General features: G+C 35.1%; 1 long non-coding RNA gene across 1 annotated transcript; it reads right to left on the bottom strand.

Annotated features, from left to right (window-relative positions):
• Positions 1-6,111: 6,111 nt before the first annotated feature.
• Positions 6,112-9,785, bottom strand: LOC308199436. The gene is made up of 3 exons (XR_013954649.1): positions 9,413-9,785; positions 7,506-7,641; positions 6,112-6,633 (listed from the first exon to the last, which is right to left on the bottom strand). It is a non-coding gene; the product is annotated as an uncharacterized lncRNA (long non-coding RNA).
• Positions 9,786-22,613: the final 12,828 nt, after the last annotated feature.

The following is a 22,613-nucleotide window of genomic DNA, read 5'->3' as shown; positions in this document are numbered from 1 at the left end:
CATTGACAAATTAAATTTTAACACTCATGACATCAATTCTTGCTTTTGTCCAGTAATTAAAATGGAACTTAGAAATAAAACCTGTCACAGCTTCACCTCTGCTAGATCTGAGGTGGGTTTTTTTTTTGCTCTTAGAAGAATAAAATGTCTCTATAGTTTAAGTAACCCCTAATCCTGCAGTAGACTGCAGCTTTTTAGAACAATCTATGTCTCCAAATAAGCTTGTCTTCTACAGAGAATTTCAGTGACTAATCTCCAGGCCACTTATACTATCCTTCATAATCACATAAATAAATAAATAAATAAATAAATAAATAAATAAATAAATAAATAAATCTGTTGCTGTTTCTTTCTTATTTCTTGCAATAAATTGTATATATGACTATTTACTTTTTTTTTTTTAAGAGCTGTTTTTGTGCAATTCCTCATTTTAGGTAATATCTATCTGCCAATTATCTGTTTTCCTGTTTTATCTGTGATACCACATACTTACTTCTATTTGTCCTTTGTTTCTGTTTCATATGCATAATTTCAGTTTAGATCCTCCACACATTAATCAACAGGATTCAGTTTGGAACTGCATTGTTATAAGACATAAAAGAGGAAGATATGCTGAAACTGGCTTCAGTACTTGAGTAGGAAGAATTGACTCCGCAACTTCTTTTGCCACTTTTTTATAGAATGTGATTTTTGTTCTAGAAGTTCTGGTGCTTCTCAAGATAGCAGTTTCCAGGTTTTTGTTTTGTTTTGTTTTGTTTGTTTTGTTTTGTTTTGTTTTGTTTTGTTTCCCCAGCTTTCATCTGTTATTTAACTGTTTAGATTTAGACTTCTTCCTGAAATAACAACACACTGTCTTTCAGCAGCAAAAGACAGTAATTTCTGACATAATCTAGACTTTTATTTTAGGGAACAGGAAGGTGAATAGGTGTAACAGCAAGACCAGAAGGTCAGTGTCCCATTGACTAAGTATCATCCCACCAGATACATGCAAGTGTACAGAGAGGTCTGAGGATGGTAATGAAGTTCAGCCAAAAGTTCTGGGATCACCAGATAATTCTGTGCAAAGTCAAGCTTTGAAATCAAGCCAGCAAGGTAAGGCCACAAGTGACAAAATGCAAGGGTAGGCACAGAGTATCTACAATATTCTTTGAACACAGATCAAGAACAAGGGCCTGAGCTTAAAGCAGTTCAGAGATTATACATATGGTTGTTTAGGTGCATTAGTTCACCTAAAGAAGATAATTGAGCTCATCCAGTTCTAAAAGCAGTTTAATTTTTCATAACTTAGCAGAAATTCTAACAAATATAGATATATATATATTTTTCAGTTGAAAAGTATGTCAGTAGAGATTGTAAAAGCTAATTTACAATCTTCAAGTATTCTAGTTTATTATAGGCATGGGCAATCATTTCAAATTCTGGACCAAGAAATGTTGTGGATGTATAAATAAAATAAAATAAAATAAATAAAATAAAATAATCAAATAATCAAATTTATACATGGCTGGAACTTGGTCTTCTTTTCTTTGATATTTCATTTATGTTGATACAGCTATCTTTAAAATGTTTAGCTAATTTAAATCAGGATACAGAAAACAAGAGTCAGACATTATACAGATAGTTACATTTGATACAAAGAACTAAAAGACTGTCAGACATTTAGTATTCTTGTTTATATGATTTTTCCTTTCCCTGTTAACCAGTGTGCAAAGCACCCTCCTGTAAAAAATCATTGCTACAAACTCCATGCCAACTGTACTGGGATAAAGAAAGGATATAGCACATAGAACTCAAGGGACTATGTTAATGAGGTTTTCATTCCACTTGATAATTTACACATTCCTTTATTCATAAGTTAACAATAAAATCTCCTGAAATTTAAAGGGCAGCTGAATTTTTATATATGCTACATATCATGCAACATTCATATACTAAGCATCATGCCATCAGGGGGCACTAGAACAGGAGGCTTTAAAAACAGTGAAAATCTCTTTGTAGGTTCTCCCCACCATTTTCATTTCTATGTTTGAAGCAATTACCCGCCTTTGCTTGGTCACCTTCTCCCTTGACGTCAAAACACACAATATCATCTCCAAATGAAATTTCCAAATTTTGGAAAATGAATTCTAATAGGCAAGTTATGTTATTTCAGTTCTTCCTAGAGTACAATGATGTTACATTTAATCTGTTTCAGCAAACAGCAATTTTTCATAATAATCTTAAGCGGAAACAAAGCTGTTTATGAGTCTAACCCTATTTCACTATTAGCTTTGCATGGGAAAAAAATAGAAAAGCATCTTACAGATTACAGGTCTTCACATCCTGACATGGCTCTTTCTGATCTGCTTTTAAGAATATTGAAGCAAAAATTAAAGAATTCAGGAGGTGAAAACACAGATTAAGATAAAATTCTTCATTTAAGGATCAGCAAAACATTATAATTTAGCTAGAAGTATTTTAATGTGATGCAAAAAGAAAGAAAAAGTGAAAAGGAATGTAACAGATTTCTAATTTACATTGCTCCAATGAGCCTCTTATGAACAGCGATACAAAAACAGTACAGTTTGGATTACAAAAAAACTCTGAAAGTCATCTAGTCCAATCCCTGGCTCCTGATTTGTCCAGTTAGACAAGATTGCCCTGGGACACATTTAGCCAAATTTTGAATACCTCCTGGATATCTGCACAACCTATGCAATCATTTGTTCATAAATGGAAGAATAATTTCCAGATTCCTGTTCTCCCTTGTGTTGTCACAGTAAACCTTCAAAAAGAGTCAGTCTCCATCTACTCTTTTTCTAGACAGCAATAAGATTGCTTCTCCATTGCCTTTATTTCTTTAGGCTAAAATGGCCTAGTTCTTGTAAAAAAATCTCTGAAATAGCATGTCCTTGTACATCAAGAGTTCCACACACCCAGCTACATTGGTAGTTCGATTCACTCTGGTATCTCAAAATCATACTTGGCATGGGAAGACCAAAGCTGGACACAGCATTCTGACATGGTCTCACAACTGAATAGAAGGGAATGATCTCTCTTTGCTGGACCTGCTATTTAACACTCTTTTTAACATAGCCCAGGATGTTGTTGTTCTTTGCCACAAGGGCACACTGCTGATCTATATTCCATTTGTCCTCCAGGACCCTCAGCTCATTTTCTCTAAAACGTTTTTCTGATTAGGCAGCCCCCAAAGTATGCTGTTGTATGATTTTTTTATTTGCTTATTTGATTTTCTTGAGCATCATAAGGTCTCTGATAGCCCATTTCTCCAACCTGTCAGTGTCTCTGACTTGCAGCTGCAGCAATATATTGACTGCTCTTCACCAGTGTCATGTGAGAAGTGAACATATACCATCACCAAGGTTGTTAGTAAAGATATTAAATGGTATTGGCTGCAGTATCTATTTCAGAGAGATGTTTCTAATAACCAACCATCAGATAGATTTTTGTACCAAAATAACCATTCTTTATGTCTGGCATTTCAGGAAAGTTTCCATCCCCTTATAGTATATTTGGCTTACCACATTGCTCTAAATTGGCTTTAAGTACCCTATATGTGACCGTGTCAATACCTTGCTAAAGTCCAGGCATCTAACAACTGTTTTTCTCCTTTACCTATAGAGGAAGTCATCTCATCTTGAAACACTGTCAGATTGATCAGTCAGTGCTGGCTGCTCTCAATGAATTTTCTGTCTTGTTCACTTCTCTCACAGTTCTATGATTGCTGCTACCGGCATTGCCATCAACCCATCTCAAATAAAGTTCTTCCTTGTTTGTGTGTAGAATGTTCAACAGACCATCACTAGCTGGCTCACCTAATGCCCACAGCAAGAAAGACATGCCTTCAATCCTAGTGCTGTTATTTTTGAGACTTGAAGTTATAAATCTTGTCCCACTCAGATCTAATGAAAGTCTAAAAAGGATGTCAGTGACATGCAGCTCCAGATTGTTGCTAGGCATGACCTTACTCTGAGTATTTCTCTCCTTCCTCTTCTCCTCCTTCTGTTTCATTTCTAAAGAGAAAACAATGGAAGAACTGTTGTTTGTAGTTACTCTTTATCATGAGCCCCACTTACCTTCCTAATTTGTGATCTTAATGTTTTGTCCTATCTCATTAGTTCCTGTCCAGTACACATATATATATTATTATTTTTTTGAGAAAGATTGAATAAATTGGGGCTGCTCAGCACAGCACAGATGAAGAAAGAAGAAAGAACACTGTGATCTGCAAGTACATAAAGTTTCTACAAAAAGAAAAGAATCCGTTTATTTTGAACATAGTAATAGTGATGAACTAGTATAGATTGTTGATATCTTAAGAGCTCTCTCTACTTATCTTTAATTAGTTGGATCAATGTCCACCACATAAGGCACAGTCAATCTTGAATTAAAAAATAAATTAAAAAAAAAAAAAAAAAAAACGCCTCTAACAGTCTCCTCTAGCCTGCTATCTGCCTTTCCAAGCTTCATTTCACTTCTTACATTCACACAGAAATTCAACTAAAAAATGACATTCTGAATGCCTTTAACATGACAGTTCACCCAATGGCAGGTCCACATCAGGCAGAAAGTTGTACTTATTTACAGACTATCATAGTATTGATGCTTCTATTGGAAAGGAAATTTCTGTATTCACTTGGAAATATTTCTGAATAAAAGTCCAGAGATATATTATCTAGGGTTAAAAGATAACTCTTGTAAGAAATGTGGACATTCACTCTGTCTCCATTCAGAAACATATTTTTCACATTATAGTCTATCACTTAATAGAAAGTTATTTGATCATCTTGAATTACAGATGTTTTCTACTTTTCAGTTCACATACTCAAAATCTGTGTTTCTCCGTGCTAAGAAGTCAAACGTCCAGGATAAAGCAGTGTAATTATCTGCACTGTCTCTGCCAGTTCTGGCAGTATTCAAGTTGTAAATACAAGATCAAAGACAAAAGAGCAACTGCCCTCTGAACTCATTTAAACTGGTGAAACTTTTATATTTCCAGCTTGATTCAGAGCTCTGGAATGTTATTTTTAAAACTAACAGGAGGTAGGTAGGAAACTGACAGGAGGTAGGTAGAAAAAATATATATTTTTTTTTTCCTTGTGCAAATCATTTTGCTTCTTTATTACATCTTTTCCTCAGCTGGATAGGACTAAAGAGTCTAATTGCTATTTTGACAGTTTTGTCAGATGATCTTGCATCTTACAGTAGTAATAAAGCATTGTCAAACTGTACATTTTCTTATTTCACTCCAAGTAAGGATTATCCATAACATTTACATCAATATTTTCTCCCAACCTTTAAGAGTTCAGGTGTCAAGACAGCAAGAATGAGTATTAGCAAGAAGGCTGCATGTTCTTCATTACTTTCACCCTATAAGCAACAACATGTACTTCATCATTGGATAGGGATTTACTGTCTGGCTGTCACTTTGGAATACAAGTTGCATACATAGTCGTGCTTTAAAACAAAATGACTAATTGAATAGTGTTATAACATAATGAGATTCAGCTCCCTTTGATTTTCAAAGTGAAATTTATTTCTTCCCCTAATCCTTGTGCTATTTTAAGCTAAATTAATTGGTTTAGTTGGCTAAGTAAAATTCAGAGATTTTTTTATTATTTTTTTTTTTTTATTTTTTTCAGGGGGGGAAGGGTCATTCCATTTTGGACCTACCTTCTAAATCTGAACCTATACTTGTTTATAAATATAAATGATCCACATGGAACATAGGTTTGAGCAGTCTACCCAGTGCTTCATAGTGCAGCATCTGTGCTATGAAAATAGATTCTACCTTAGCTCTAAAAAGCCTGGAATGGAAGGGATCCTGAGACAAAGTTTTCAGTGCAGTTTGGAGAGTTTTATACAGTAGGACAAAAAGGAAAACTGCCAGATGCTTAGGTATGCTTGGGACAGGCCATAAAATCAGCAGGTGCTAAGAATGTACTGAAAAGCCAAGGAAAAGAAATTAATTCTGAACCATTTTATTCCCAGAGACACCTGCAATCAAACAAAAGGTTGAAGAACCATCAATCCCAGCAAAAAAAAAAGAGCTTTAGTTCATTCAGCTTATTTAATAATACTTGCTGTGGAAACAAAATGCATGGGCGAAAATATTCAAGAGTAGAATACTTGCAGAGGAATGTTTAGTTTTGGGTGTCCACATACAATTCTGCCAACACTTGTGGTGATTTTCCACCAAACTCTTTTTTGAAGGGTTCTATAAATGCCTTCCAGATGACTTGTTCCTAAGGCTTAGATTTCAATGAATTAGTATTTAACATATGGAATAATTCCGTCTCAGAAAGTATATTTTACACAAGTTTCTCACAGAGGTTATATACAGTAGACTCACCACAAATTCTCCTCTCAAATTGGAAAGCCAAAAGACTAATTTTCAAATACCCAAGATATATATGAAAACATGAGCATTTTCTAAAATACAGGATCTATTTGGTTCTAGGTTATTAATCAGGATGTTATAAATAGGTTGTTTAATAGAGACTGGTCACCTCTTTAGTGTACATCTGTCTCTTCCTTGTCCCAGTGAAATAGTTGCAGTCAGTAGGAAAACAGAGGTGAAGAGAAGCCCTTTCTCCCAGGTCTTTTAGTCCAGCATCATCTGTCAGCACCACCCTGGAAAAAAATCCTATTTGAATTCATCATAAACAGAGAATTCTTCCAATGTTCATTATTGATTATGCAGCCTTACTGAGAATGAATGAAACTGTTATTCATCCCAGCAAGAAAAGGGTAATGATCAATTTAAGTACATAGATGTCTGTGAAAACCAATATTTAATGATGAGTACGGCTTTGGTAAAGGAGTGAAGTGTAAGCTAATCTAAAGTCCTTCTCTATTCAGAAAAGCCTTCAGGAATGTCTATGACACTCTTGATTTGAATGTGAGCTAAATCTATGTTTAGGTTTGAAAATACATCCAAACGTATTTTTTCTTTAAAAAAAAAAATAATTAAAAAAGGATTTTGAATACAAAATATTTGATAGTTAAATTTTTAAAAAGTAAAACTTTAGAAGTTAAAGAAAAATCAACCCTATGGCACCTCTGTGGCCTCTTTACGCAATAGATTTTGTGGGCTGAACAGAACAGTACTGAAGCACGAAGCATTTCACTGAATGAAGTTACATTTAATTCAACTATATTGAATACAGAAATTGCTCACTTCATTTGAAAAAGTAATTGGTTCTCATTAAGTACAGATAACTTATCTGTCCATCTTAAGGTTCTGCATGACATCAAGAAGCATAGATTCTAATAAACTATCTTAAGATCTGGTCAGTCAAATGTACTTACTACAACTATTGTTTTCTTAGTGAATTCCAGTATCTCCCACCACAAAACAAGGGAAAAAAAATAAGGAAAAGAAGTTACCATGGATATAAACGTTTAGTTTATCAACATTCAAAGTAACACTGAAGAAAATAGCCTACTAGAAAGAATTAGGACATTGTTCTAAAAAACAAGGAATAAGACAACACTAAATTTACCCATCTGTTAAAATTGGATCCACCGTAAGCCCATCAATGTATTTAACCAGATAATGAGATGTTCTATAAAGTCTCCTGTGCTCTGCTCTGCCTTGTAGAAGCACGTTTCAGTAATTGTTCCCACTGCCCCTTGTACCTAGTAAATGAATGATGAATAGTTATTAGAAGTATGGCTCAGTAGGATTATTTATGTGACATATTTCAGAAAATACACGTTTAATTAAAAATCAGCAATGCAATTATGACTATCATAAATGAAATAACAAAAGCAATATCAAACAGTTAATTAGATTTTTATTATTTCTTTTTTTCTCTCATAAATGAAGTCAATGTACTCGTGCATACATAAAATCCTTCACTGGAGTTACTTGACTTATTATATAGGTATCAGCAAAAAATATTAACTGACATATATGGGAAAAACAGCTTTCACTGAACATCACTTTTAGGAATTAATAATCACTCAGTTGTGTACTTCCTGCCCAGGTCAGACTGGCCCAACTCACTATCCCACTCCTCGCTGCCCATGCTTCTGGACCTGGAAGCCCCATGCTGGTCACACGACCAGTTTCCCACCTCCGTTTACCCCACAGAACAATTTTCCTGCCACTGCCACAAACAACGTCCTTATGCCACCCTGGGACTGGAATAGCATGGACTGGATAGCAGCTTGGTCTCTGCCTTCCTGATCACCCTGGAAGCACATCAAGGCCAAAAATCCCCTCCCACATCTCCCCTCTCAGAGGCTGCCATTTGCTTTCAGCCTCCATTTTACGGTGCCATTTCCATGGCAGGCACCATCTTGTTGCCAAGGCTACCATTTCTTGACAATGTTGTGACCTTAAAACATTCATTAATTGGCTAGCTAGTCCTTAGGCACAGCAAGCAGCTATCCTTCCCCAAAATGGTTTATTTTGTCATGAGAAGCACAATTTTGTTAGTCATGTGCTATGTGCTCTTAGCTTGTATGTAAGTTGTCTTTCAACCACTCCCATTTTATTGTGTGCGATTGCTGAGAAGTAAAAAGTGTCAATTTAAATTGCCTGTAAAATGGCTTTATTTCTGATGTGTCTACCTCACCACACATTTCAGTGTCATCAGCAAAATTGGTGAGGGTGCTTTCAATCTCACCATCCAGGTCATTTATGAAGATGCTGAACAGTGTGGCTCCCAGTGTGGGGATGGGCTGCCAGCCTGAGCAAAAACCCTGAGTGCAGTCTGCCAGTCAGCTTCCTGCCTGTCTCACAGACCACACAGCCAGTCTGTGGGAAACAGTGTCAAATGCTTTGCTGAAGTTCAGGTAAACCATATCCACTGCTCTCTCTATGTCCACAGAAGAAAGTGATGTGCTCAGTCAGGCATGATTTGCTGTTGGTAAATCTGTTGACTTTGCCCGATCGTCTGTTTTGTTTGGCATTTCTTGTGTTAAACCTTCCCTTTCCATGTAGTGTGTAATATAAGCAATGATGTGGCTTTTGAAATGGTTAAAAAAATAAAAATAAAGAAAGAATTTCCACATTCATTTTTCACTCATCACCAGTTCTTATGAGCTACAAGATTTGTTCTGAAAAAGCTCCTAATATGATCCATATTTCTCATATTAACTGGTCTTTAAGATGTAAATCAAGAACATGTAAATGTGTATTTCAAAATTAAACAATCCAGAGAATGCAAAGGAATTGGAGAAGCAATATTTTAGATATATACTATGTGTTAATTTGTTTGTTATTTCTAATTGCACTTACATTATGCTCTAAATTATTTGTCTCATCATAATGATATGACAACCTAAATGTTAAAAGCAAAGACACAAGGAAACGAACAAAAAACACAACCAGAACAAACCAAACCAAATAAACAAAGCCCCTATTTTTCTATCAAATTAAACATTTATTTTAATGACATACCTTTTCAAGTATTTATTCAAAGCTGATAAGCTGCATAAATTTTTGACGAGCCATTTTCTGCACCAGCTAACTGCAATGACAAACTGACAGTGCAGCAGTGGTATTCCTTACACAAAAATACACGCTAATCATCAGAACAAAGAACTGATTTCTATAGTTAGATATGCAAACAGGAATCTGCAGATCTATACCACTGCTTTCAGAATTGAACTATGAAGAGCTATGTGTCTTTCAAATCACATTTACATTCTGCTCCAAACACTGACAGTGCAAATACTAACACTGAGCTCAGCACCTCAGCAGACAGCAGCAGGCAGTACACTGCATCTGGACAATATTTCTCCATACAATGCGATCCCATGATCTTTAATGTATTAGAGCCACCACTGGCCTACAGGCTACTACAGCCCAAGTCACAGGGTTGCCTGTTAGGAAGAAGATATTACAGCTGCTGAAATAAGTCATTTAAGCAAAAGAGACAGGCTAGGTCAGGTAATTATAGTGTCTGCTCATACAGTAGATTGTTTGTTCCCATTAAAAGGGCTGTGAATTAAAGCCAGTACAAATGACTGGCAGTACTTTAAGAGGATGTTGCAACTATAATACACATATACATACCAGCTAGAGATCTCTGTGATAGGAGTATTTAAATTCACCGAGCCACTTAATATATATAAAAAAAAAAAAAAAAAAGAGTGACTAGCTCTTAATGATCATCCCTACAAACACAAAAATGACCATTTTTGACACTCATATTCTAAATTAGCTCTGTGTTTACAATACCACAGAGCTAATGCTGTATAATTAGCACTGATGTCTCTGTAGCACTGATATATATGTCATCGCATATTAGTCATCACTATTAAGGTGATTGGAAAAGTTGGGAAAGTTGGAAGAGAAATGGGTTGTCTTTCTATTCCATCCATCCTTGCTTATTCTTGATTTCCTATCCTGCTGGTTTCTCTCTTAAAGGGGATCTTTTCTACTGTGGGTACTGCTTACCTTGGGTTTGGTTGCATTAACCATCCTTCTCACACATATGTTACTATTTTCCATAGCAATATTTACTTCTTCTTTTTTTTCTCTCTCTTTTTTTTTTTTTTTTAATCAAAAAGATCAGTGACAAGAGTTCAGTGATGGAAAGCAAAATATTAACAAGGTAAGCAATAATTAGAAAGTCCAACTCTTTTTTTTTTCTTTTCTTTTTTTCCCAGCCCTTTTTGTTTAATTCAGAAATTAATAAACTGTTGTTAGACATTTTATGGAAAAAAAAAATAATCAAACAAACCTAAATTAAGAGTCCTTGCAATATCATTAGATATGCAGGTAGTCCATGCAAACCTTTGAATATCTTTTTCCAATTCTGAACCAGAGACCTAAGAGCTATCCAAACTTAAACTAATTTGTAGAGTTTATTTAGTCAAGAATCTGAGTCAACTTGTAGTAGATATTATTTTCCCAATATTATGGCATACATTATCTGGATGGAACCTCTACACTACTTCTTTGTCATGAATGTCCACATGAAAGAAAGACTGTCACAAGAAACTGTTTATAAACTGCTGCAAATTGGGTTGAGATACAGAATACAGTTCCAGCTTTTCGCCTTACACCAGCACTGTCATACTCAGAAACAAGTTTCTCAGGGGCTTGATATCAAGTCATGATACATTAGAATAACAACTTGTGTTTATTTGTTGTGTTTATTTGTTTTCTTTATTTTTAATGATATTAATCATTATTTTAACACGTTAGAAAAAAAATCAAATCAGAATTCATATTTGTATTTTTTTTTCTCTTTCATACTATTAAAAATGTTTGTTTAAATGATTTATTTCCAAAATATATTTTCTTGGGGAAAAAAAAATGCCTGGGGCATTGGTATAGCAAATAGTATCTATATTTGTAATGGAAAATGAAAGCTTTTTCTTATCCCTTTATGATGTTTGCTCTGCCAAACTTATGTTACATTTTTATAAGCTAGTGAACGCTTCTACTGATGTAAATACTTACAGTCACTTAAAAACAAGTTGTTTGTAAAACCAAAACCTGTCCACTACCATGTTCTTCCTGTGCTGTTCACTCTCTTGAGAACAGAACTTCTGATATACATGCTTCAAGGTTAATGACTTATCAGCTGTTATACACATACAGTGAAATTACAGGAGTCAATGTTTTTTGAACAGGCTACTATGACCATTTTACTTCTAATTTGCAGCTTGAAGAATTAGCATAGAATCATAGAATCACTGAATGTTTTGGGTTGGAAGAGACCTTAAAGATCATCTTGTTCCAGCCCCCCTGCTGTGGGCACAGACATCTTCTACTAGACCAGGTTGTTCAAAGCCCCATCCAACCTGGCCGTAAACACTTCCAGGGATGGGGCATCCACAGCTTCTCTGGGCAACCTGTTCCAGTGCCTCACCACCCTCTGAGTGAAGAATTTATTCCAAATACCTAATCTAGATCTTTCCTCCTGTAGTTTAAAGCCATATCTCCTTGTCCTATCACTACACTTCCTGACAAAGATTCCCACCCCAGCTTTCCTGTAGGCCCCCTTTAGGTACTGGAGGGCCACCATTAATGTTTCCGTGGAGCCTTCTCTTCTCCAGGCTGAACAACCTCACCTCCCGCAGCCTGTCTTCATAGGAGAGGTGGTCCAGACCTCTGATTGGACTGTAATGTCCTGTAGACCTATGTAAGTATATATCAGCAAGCTCAGGCATATCAATAAATGTCTTCCATGTGAAGCTGTGCCAGGTCCAGATTGAGCTATTCCTATCTACATGTCTGACCTCTGATCTGATTTTTCCTTATCTTGGCTTATTTGACAGATGAGGAAACCTGGAGATCAGAGATCACAAAAAGCTCTGTTAGATGTATGGCAGTGAGCACCTTGAAGAAGGTTATGGAAGATAATATTGGCTAACAAAGTGGGTTAATAGTCTTCTAGTTCACCCTAGTCTCTATGTTACTGCAGATGATTACTTGTTATTGATTCTTAGGTGACTTTACCATTTCCATAACTAAGTTATAACTTAGTGTGCGAGTATCCACTGTAGGGGACTGTACTGCTAGCCTAAACACTGCTTGAAGATCATTTAAATAAGTTCTGATATATCTAGTCTGTACAGCAATAAAGTGCACTTAAATGTGCTCCATGTTAAACAAAGTGCTGTGATGACATCAGATAAGGGAATATAGTCCGGGAGATGGTCTTGGGGAAAAAGGAATTTCAATAACATTCAGCCTTTTTTCCTTGCCTAGAATTCCCAGTATTTCATTTCTTCCTATCTAATAAAGATAAAAGTAGCTAAGAGCTGAACCAGGGAAATCCATTGTGCATTCACCTTAACTTCATGCCAATTACTTATTATTATTATTATTATTATTATTATTATTATTATTATTATTTAAATTGAGCAGAAATTTAACATTTGAGTGTTCTACAGTGGTCAGTAAAACATCACCCAATTAAGATGTCATTCCATACATGAGCACTCTGTACGCTGCCTGATAATTTATCCAATCAATTATTATCATGTACTATTATTATTATATTTATGTTATTTTATTATTTTTTTTTGTTGCAATGCAAGGTTTTGGGTTTGCTTCTAAAACTTGTTCTTGAACATCATGGCAGGATATAAAGGCGTTTTCATCATAGTTGTGTTTCCTGTGTTGATTTGTTTCTTTCTACTAAAAAACAGCAATCGAACAAGCAAACAAACAATGAAATAAAGACCAACCACACTATTGTGAAGCATTTGTTTGTTGTTGTTGTTTCTTTTAAAAAGCAAGTGCAGTGCTAAGCTGATAATGCTCAATGTTTTTTTAATGAAACATCAGACCCGACCTTGCACAGGTAGACCTTGCTGATCATTGCCTAGGGCAGCTATATGTTTGCTGAATTTTAATTGTTCAAATAGGTGAGGGATCTAACACATTTTTTAGTTTGTCTATGGAAATACTTCTCACTCATAGTGAAATATATTTGCTTTATAATTTAACAACTTCTTGTAGCAGGCAGAACCATCATTTGAAAATTTGTAGTAAGTTTGGACCCCAGCTTGATTAATGTGCAGTCTTAAGAAAAGATTGTTTATCGTTACAAAATTAAATAATGCGAGAGGTTCAAATTATGACATTCTAATAAAGATATGTTGCACAAAATGAAATTAACTGCTATAACAAATGTTAAAGTAGCATGGTTATGTGACAAAAGAGGTAGACCCTACTAGTAGATAACACAGATGCAAGATTTATTTTTCATCCTTATGATTACCTTATGACTATATTTAAATATACTCATCAGTGTAATAGCTATATGCCAATACTTTAGTAAGCTGTCTTTAAAAAAAAAAAAAAAAAAAAAATGCCTTTTAGATCACCCGATTAACACATATATATACACGTATGGAAGAATTCATATTTTTTCTGCATAAAATATTAATTTACCCTGTGCAGTGAATATCCACATGCATATGTTTATATACAAAAAAAAAATAAAAAATAAAAAATAGATAAAGATCACATGTATGCATTCAGATACCAAGATAGTGAGATCATGGAGGACATGTTTTTCTCCATTTTCTTCACATTATATCAAAATTATTCACCTGCAAAATTATTTCTATAGTGTAGATACTGATGCATCATAAAATTAATTTTCTCTTCTGTAGAAGGCTGCTTATGATTTTTGTTAATAATGTTCTGATCAAATCCCAAATCTGTTATGGCACAAAGAATCTCAAGTCCCATTAGAAAAGATAACTTAGCAACTGCCAGAAATAGAGTATGTAAGTACTCCTTTCTTTGTATGTCAGAATATTATTATGGAAATTACAGTAAGGCTGATAGTTCCAGGAAACATCAGTCATGCTGAATAGGTCTGTGGTGGCTCTGCACTATAGCCACAGTAATTTGTTGCATCGGCTACTAGAGGTTTCTGAGTCTAGCAGGTATCTGATAGCGGTCAGCACTCTGAGGTTTCCTGTTGCCAGCTCAGCTGAGTGCATACTCCCAGTAGATTTGCGCACACACACATACTATATACACATATGTGACCAGACACACAGATCCACTCAGGCAGTAAAATGCATCCACCTAAACACACAGAACTCAGAGGAACATGAACAGAATCAATGGCCTGATTACAGTTCATATTCTCCAGTTGATCAGAGTTAAAAACCACTATGGAAAACATTACATTTGCATGTGTGCATGACTGTTATCCAAAACCCCCATCATCCCTGGACCTACAGTCCCTGATGTTCATGGTCTTGCTCCATCTACTAGTTTTCAGACTTCTCCTTGCTGGCTAGTCCAGCCTGAGATTTGCCAGCGTGCACCTAAACTGACTCAACATGTTCAGAGTACACCCATACTGATGGAAGAGAGGGAATTTAGTGAGAATACAGGATAGACTGCAGTGGCCAAAAAGTAGGACTTAGACAAGAGTACTGACCACAGTGTTCACACTCAGCTGGCCCCTTCTATCTCTTTATCCACCAAGCCACCTTGATCTCTCCCTTTCCTCACCTTTTGTCCCACCCCTGAATGTTCCCCACATTGCCACAATCCCACAGTAAATTTTACATGCTCCCCAAGTGTTCTCCTGAATCTCACAATGAGTCTCATACCCTGCAGGTCACACCCCATTTCAGATTGCAGGCACCTGGAGAGAGAATTTGTCTCCTGCCTCATCTTGGAGGAGTATTTCTTGGATGGGTTCATCCTGCCCTCTCCTGGGGTTGGGTTAGTCATAGGGGTTTCGTTCCCCTGACTAAGTTCCCATCATACCTCTACTAGACCCTGTTTATCTGATCCTTGTGTTTTTCTTTGTGTGTGCTTTGTTGTTGTTGTTGTTTTGTTTTGTTTTGTTGTTGTCATTGTTGTTTGTTTTTGGTTTGCTTCTTTACAGATATTAGTCTTCAGTTGCGTACCTTAACTTGTGGCCCTTCACCTAAGTGATGCTGATCTGTCTCTTTCGTCTTGAGAGCCTTTCAGTGCAATTTTCCCATCTTCAGTTACCAAAGAGCAGTTGTTACCTTCAAATACCATGTAAGGTAGTCTGCCATGTCTCTTAGATGTGGGGAGAATTACAGTTCAGGTCAGAAGAGTATTTGAAGAGAATTCAAATACTTCAAATGAGAGAATAAAATGGTGTTTTGGTACTGAAGATGAAACACTGAAGATGAAACATTAGAAATGAAGTTATATTGTCATTATACAGTATGAGACTAGTCTCTGACATCTATAAAGAAATATAGAATCTTTGAAATCAATAGATACTAAGGGAAGATAATGGTGTGTTTAAAAGTTTTTTTTTTCCAAAATCTACAATGATGGAAAAATACAATAACCCCCTTCACAAAAAATAACTTAAAAAATAAATATAGAGCACACAGTGATTTTCTTTATTTAATAGTCAAATTTCTGTCTCTGTAATTTTTGTGGGTAACAGAAATATTTAACTTACAGAAGAACATCTATAAAACTCCAAAGAACTATTTTTGTCTTCTTAGAATGCTATTAGCTTTTCATGATAAATTAACACAAGATATTATTTTTTAGATGGATCTGTAATTAGACTTCATTAATGGCAATGTTATCTTTTAAAAGTCGTTGTCATTAATTATGAAGGAAATATTTCCTACTTTTTGAATTAAATATTCAAATTAACTATTTAAAAATGAATACTACTTTAAAATAATATAGCTTGAAGATGCATGGTATTTTCAAGGACAAAATAAGAATTGGGAGTGCACTTGCATTAAAAAATGACCTGATTGTTTTGACTTCAGCAATAATCTCATCTCATTCACTCTCAAGTAAACAAGCAATTCAGTGAGACAAATTCCTAGGTATGCCTCAATTCTGTGATGTCTAATAAGGATAGAATCTATAATATAGCTTTTATTAAGAAGGTTCAACGGGGTTTCTCACTTTCAATTTTCTAGTAACCTGTTAAAAGATATTTACAATTTTAAATTACACAAATCATTCAAAATCTAGCTGCAACTCTGGGGATGCACAGAAAGTTAGGCATGCATGTACAGACAGCCACCAGTTCTTTAAGACTTGTTTCTGTTATGAAAACAAGCTTAAAATCAAATTCATATAATTTGTAATAAATTTTGTAACAACCCCTACGACGATGCTGCTAGCCCATCCAGAGCAACAATATTCCATCTTTGTTGCCAGATGGATGTGTTTTCCTTCTGCTCTGAGAAACATAGAAAAAACCTCTGCAAGACCATTCCCCTTTTGCCTGCTAAGTGATGACACTAAACATCAAAGATCAACACAAACATTTTTTTAATAAGAGAAAAAGGAAAAGAAAAGAAAAGAAAAAAAAGAAAAGAAAAGAAAAGAAAAGAAAAGAAAAGAAAAGAAAAGAAAAGAAAAGAAAAGAAAAGAAAAGAAAAGAAAAGAAAAGAAAAGAAAAGAAAAGAAAAGAAAAGAAAAGAAAAGAAAAGAAAAGAAAAGAAAAGAAAAGAAAAGAAAAGAAAAGAAAAGAAAAAAGAAAAGAAAAGAAAAGAAAAGAAAAGAAAAGAAAAGAAAAGAAAAGAAAAGAAAAGAAAAGAAAAGAAAAGAAAAGAAAAGAAAAGAAAAGAAAAGAAAAGAAAAGAAAAGAAAAGAAAAGAAAAGAAAAGAAAAGAAAAGAAAAGAAAAGAAAAGAAAAGAAAAGAAAAGAAAAGAAAAGAAAAGAAAAGAAAAGAAGAAAAGAAAGAAGTATAAATATATATATAGTTTCCTGACAGTAATTCCCATGGAGATTTGAGTAAAATAGAATATATGCTTCCATTAAAAAGGCATGGTTGTTTCTTTTTTTTCTTTTCTTTGATTTTGGAGAATCTGAATTCTTTTGTAGCCTCAGTTCACCTAGACTTTTGGGAAAAGGTGACAGAACTGTGACAGCAAGGACAATGGAATAATGACTGAAGATAAAAAGGTTAGTTCCTAGAGATCATCAACTAGAGAATAATTGTCCTTCAGTGTTCCACAGACCACAGAAATCCTTTACAGAATATCCAATTCATCTTATTTCTTCCATCAGCAGTTTATAATTCTCCTTTCATGTAGACTGAATTTATCAAAGAATTGGTCCAATTTATGTAGAAGTAACGTTGGTGCTTGTGAGTTTGGGAGGATTAACCTGTTTTTCTATGTTTTGTTTGTGTTTTTTTGTTTGTTTGTTTTTGAGGGGGTGTTGTTTGTTTGTATCTAGAAAGTGTCTACAATAGAGCTAGATACTCATGATTTGCTGCAGTTGTATTGCATAGGGGATAATTTTTATTAGTATCAGAATTATCATGTAGTAATAGTGCTATCCGTTAGTTTTTATAATGAAAACTGTCAACTTTTCCCTTTGTTTATTTACTTGGTGATTTGTACACATGACATTTCATTTTCAAATGCAACATTTATTCAAATAGCTTTTTAAAAATTAGCTTGTTATGATTTGTTTCCTAAATGGGCCTCAAGTTGTTCTGAGGGAACTTTAGATTGGATACTAGAAAGAATTCATTTACAGAAGAGGTGGTTTGGCACTGGAACAGGCTGTCCAGGGAGGTAGTGGAATTTCCATCTCTGGAGACATTTAAGATGCGTGGATGTGGCATTTAGGAACATGCTTTAGTAGTGGACTTGTAGTGTTAGGTGGGTGGCTAGATTTGATCTTGAAGGTCTTTTGAAACCTAAAAGATTCTATGATTCAATTTCATATTCGTGAAATACTTCTTGCATACATCATTTTTCTTTTTTTTTTTTTTTTTTTTTCACAGTGAAACAAATATTACATGTGGAAGATGACAGTTGTTGTAACTTTAATGTATTTTTTTTTCATATGGATACTGGAAAACAATAGGGTAGCATCAGAATACTATTCGGTTTCTTAACAAAATCACCTAGTGTTTGTTTTTTTTTTCCAAAAAAACTGATGGGTTTGACTTTTTCTCATTTTAGAATAAACCCTTTTTTTCTAGGAAATAAAAATAAAATAAAAATAAAAAAAAAGAAACAGGGACTACAGAAAAAAAAAAAAATTTCTTATGAAAAAAAGTTAGAAATGTTGTTAGAGAGGTATGTTAGAAAAAAGGCAGATGTACATTATTTTAGTTAGGACATTATAATATCAGAAGACGATAAATGTTTCTGGAAGCTTAAAGTGGAGTTTAGAAATCTACTTTGGGCTATAATCTTTCATTTGAATTAGAGTATTATTCATGACAAGGTGTTTATATCTTACTTCCATTTTTATATTTCAAAGAGTAAAAATTAGTACCTTGGGAAATAAGTTTTAACATGTACACAGCTGGCATAAAAGGTTCAGAAAGGCAATCAAAACTGAATTAATACCTTATTGTAAAAATGCCTTCAACATAAGGATGCTAACCATCACGCTTCAAAACTGTAGAGGTGTAGACTTCACTTCCAAAAGAGTCCTAGAAGATATCTTAAGTCTTAAATGAATCTAACATCCTTAAGAACATAAAAACATGAACACAGTATATGCAGCAAAATTCTTGCAGTGATGTAGCTTGCTGCTCTGTGGTCTGGCTGCCATTACAGAGATGTCCTTCACAAACAGCACTGTACCATCACAGCAAACTAAAACTGGGCATCCAAAGAATTTTGTCTGTTCCCTTCCACTGTTCAGACTGCTGAAAAGCTGAAAAATCCACACAAGTGGATTTCTAGATAGTTGTGTATAAATGTTACTGTTATCAGAAGGAAGGCCAGAATGTTCACCAAACTATATAATCTGAAGAAATCTTTTTGTCAGATTATTTATTCTGAAAGAAAGATATTTGTAAGTCTGGACCATGGACAGGGCTTTGTACATTTAAACCCAATATTCATAACTTGCAGCTCACTGCAGTATTAGTACAGTGCTCTTAGCAAAATGAGATTCTGCCACCTTTTCCAACATAATCAATGCAATCACAATTCTGAATGAGTTGGCAAAACCTGGCCTCAGGAAAATTAAATGTTAGACAATGAATTCATGGAGACATTAAGAAAACAGAGGGTATCTTACAAAATGCCTTGAGTGAGCAATCTTTTTTCTGTGTAGCTTCAAAGGAACTGTAAAAGTAATAGCTATCAGATTTTCTCCAGCCCCCTCAGGAGTACAGAGTTTCAACAATAAAGATAATGCAGTCTCCAGCTATATTATCCAGCTACTTGCTGAAGCAGCATTTATCCAAACGGAGCCATAACTCATAGTCATTCCCTTCTGTCCTCCATCTTTAAGGTATACATTCCCTGCTGCAAATCAGCTCCCTCCATAGATTTTCCTGCTCTTGAGACACACTGTTTTCCTTTCAGCACAGAAGGTGATAGTACACAGTGAGGAGTTGTGCCTGTTGTGATACTCAGATACCATTGCTCTGGGAGAAGCATATACTAGAAAAAGAGCTGTTTTAATCAGCACGGCTTCTTTCACCTCAGAGTGAGGTAGTTTCATGAACAGTTGTAAACAGTCTTCCAACAGCTGCATTTATATTTTAAATTCTTTACTGATTTATTTAGTACTACTCCAAGATGGAGAAGTGCTCATTCTGTGGGTGTTACTGTGGGACTTAGAATCATAGAATATCCCGAGTTGGAAGGGACCCATAAGGATCATCAAGTCCAACTCCTGGCACCGCACAGGTCTGCCCAAAATTTTAGACCATGTGACTAAGTGCACAATCCAATCTCTTCTTAAATTCAGACAGGCTTGGTGCAGTGACTACTTCACTGGGAAGCCTGTTCAAGTGTGCAACCACCCTCTCAGTGAAGAACCTCTTCCTGATGTCCAGCCTAAACTTCCCCTGCCTCAGCTTAACACCATTCCCACGGGTCCTATCACTGGTGATAACGGAGAATAGGTCACCTGCCTCTCCACTCCCTCTCACGAGGAAGTTGTAGACTGCGATGAGGTGTGATCTGAGACTTGATCTGCCTGTAAAGAGCAGAGAAGATTACTTTATGTTGGCATTAAGGATTTTCTGGATTAGTCCAAATGGAAAAGCTAAAAGTTATTTCTACATTTTTTTTCAGTGCTGAAGGCATTGAAAAAAGGAGCAGATATTGCCTTCCATATTTATTATTATTGCGAGATTATTTTCCCTGGAAGCCTAGTTATGGAAGCTTAAAGTCTTATTACTGTTAACTTTTTCTTTTGTGTCAGTCTTGTTTATGGCTTCTTATATTTGAGACATTTCAAAATATTCCAAAGATCTTTAAAGTTTTGGAAATATAGGAAAAATCAAACTTTTTTTTTTTCTTTATTGATTGAGTCTGACATACAAAGATTTAAAAGGCCAACAAAAGCTTGTCATGGGAAAGCATGAATGAATAGAATTGAGTTGTGCAATGTACATTGAAAACTTCACAATGCATTTGCTTAAAAAAAATCATTCTAGATGGGATTGTTGTGTTAAAAACAAAGTGTTTTCTTGTTTTGAGTGACAATGACCCATTTGAAATTTATTAGGTCCAAATGCTCAGAGAGAAAACTCTCTGTTGAAATTGATGCCTGAGAGAGAAATAACTTCTGAAAACCCTACAGTTTCCTTAAAATTGGAATATTTCCAGACATTAAGTGTTGAAAGTGATAATGCAATAAAAATTAAAAAAAAATCAATTACAAAAAAATAAAACCGAATACAGTAAAATATTTTTCTTGTATTTATGATCTTCTGTTACAGAAGGAAGGTAGATCCTTTTGTTGTTTCTTCTCCAGCCATAAGAAAGTGAAGAAATTGAAGACAAGACTATAAACATTGATATTATATAATGCTTAGTCAAGAGTTTTCAGAAATACTAAGACATTAAAATGTTAGCACATGCTGTAAAATATCTATAGGACACATTCTTTTATGCCTTGTTCTATTGTTGTAATAAAAAGAAAAAATAATAATTTAATTTAGATAAAACAATTTTATTATTTATCTTTTAATCATGATTTGAAGCCCCCATGAATTCTAATGTTAGTGAGTCTATAAACTTATTTCCAATCTAGACTTAAATAATCATATGCTTAATGTGACTAATATTCATTATGATCATATGAAGTATTTTAATAAGAGAAAAGTTTTATTTGATCAGCCATTTGACTGAGAAGTGCTGTACTATAAAACTCATTTATTGTGCAAACACTCTACTGGCACTTGGAGAGGAGAGAGGAGAGGAGAGGAGAGGAGAGGAGAGGAGAGGAGAGGAGAGGAGAGGAGAGGAGAGGAGAGGAGAGGAGAGGAGAGGAGAGGAGAGGAGAGGAGAGGAGAGGAGGGGAGGGGAGGGGAGGGGAGGGGAGGGGAGGGGAGGCGAGGCGAGGCGAGGCGAGGCGAGGCGAGGCGAGGCGAGGCGAGGCGAGGCGAGGGTATTAACAAAAGTCTCCTCAAAACACTGGAGAGATACAGATTTGATGGATGGACCACTTGTTGAATAAGGAATTGTCTGTGTGGTCTCACTCAGAGTGTTGCAGTTAACAACTCTCTGTCCAGGAAGAGACCTGTGATGAGTGCTGTTCCTCAGGGGTCAGTATTTGCAGGGACTAATGGCTTTAAACTGAAAAAAAAGATGGATTTAGAATGCATATAAGGAAATAATTCTTCTCTGAGGGTGAGTGAAGGGAGAAGAGAGAGGGAATCATTCTATGATTCTATATTTTTGTGAAACGTCCAACTTGTTTTCAGAAGAGTTCTGTCTATTACCTAGGATTAATTATGTATATACGCTAAAATGACCGCTATCATGCTTTCCTGAAACACTGGAAGTTTATGTATGAGTATGCAGAAGAGGGGGAAAAAAGGATAAAAGACAGTGTGTGATCCCAGGGAGCTATCTGCCACTGACAAAGTTTATGTTATTTTTAGGAACTATGCTTGTTCTGGTTTCACTGGGGATCTCGCTTGCTTCCTCTGATAGATTCTTCTGTTTCCACTACATATTTTATCTATTTTTTCTATATCACTTATTCTTATATTTCAGATTTTGCTACTTACATGTATACCCTCTTTGTGGAACCTGCACCCTGCTTGTGGAGTTGCACTGCAATTTGATTTGCACCTTTGTGGTTACATACTATATATGTATATATACTTATGTATATTACAAAAAATTTGTCTGTTTATGCTATTACTGGTGTTACTGGTGTTATAACATTCCTGGACACTATACCAGTAATGCTATTTTACTGTGCTTAACT

Source organism: Anser brachyrhynchus, assembly GCF_964034855.1.
Source record: "Anser brachyrhynchus genome assembly, chromosome: 8".
Classification (NCBI taxonomy): domain Eukaryota; kingdom Metazoa; phylum Chordata; class Aves; order Anseriformes; family Anatidae; genus Anser; species Anser brachyrhynchus.
The sequence above is the reverse complement of the archived record's forward strand: the minus strand, read 5'-3'. Positions and strand labels throughout refer to the sequence as shown.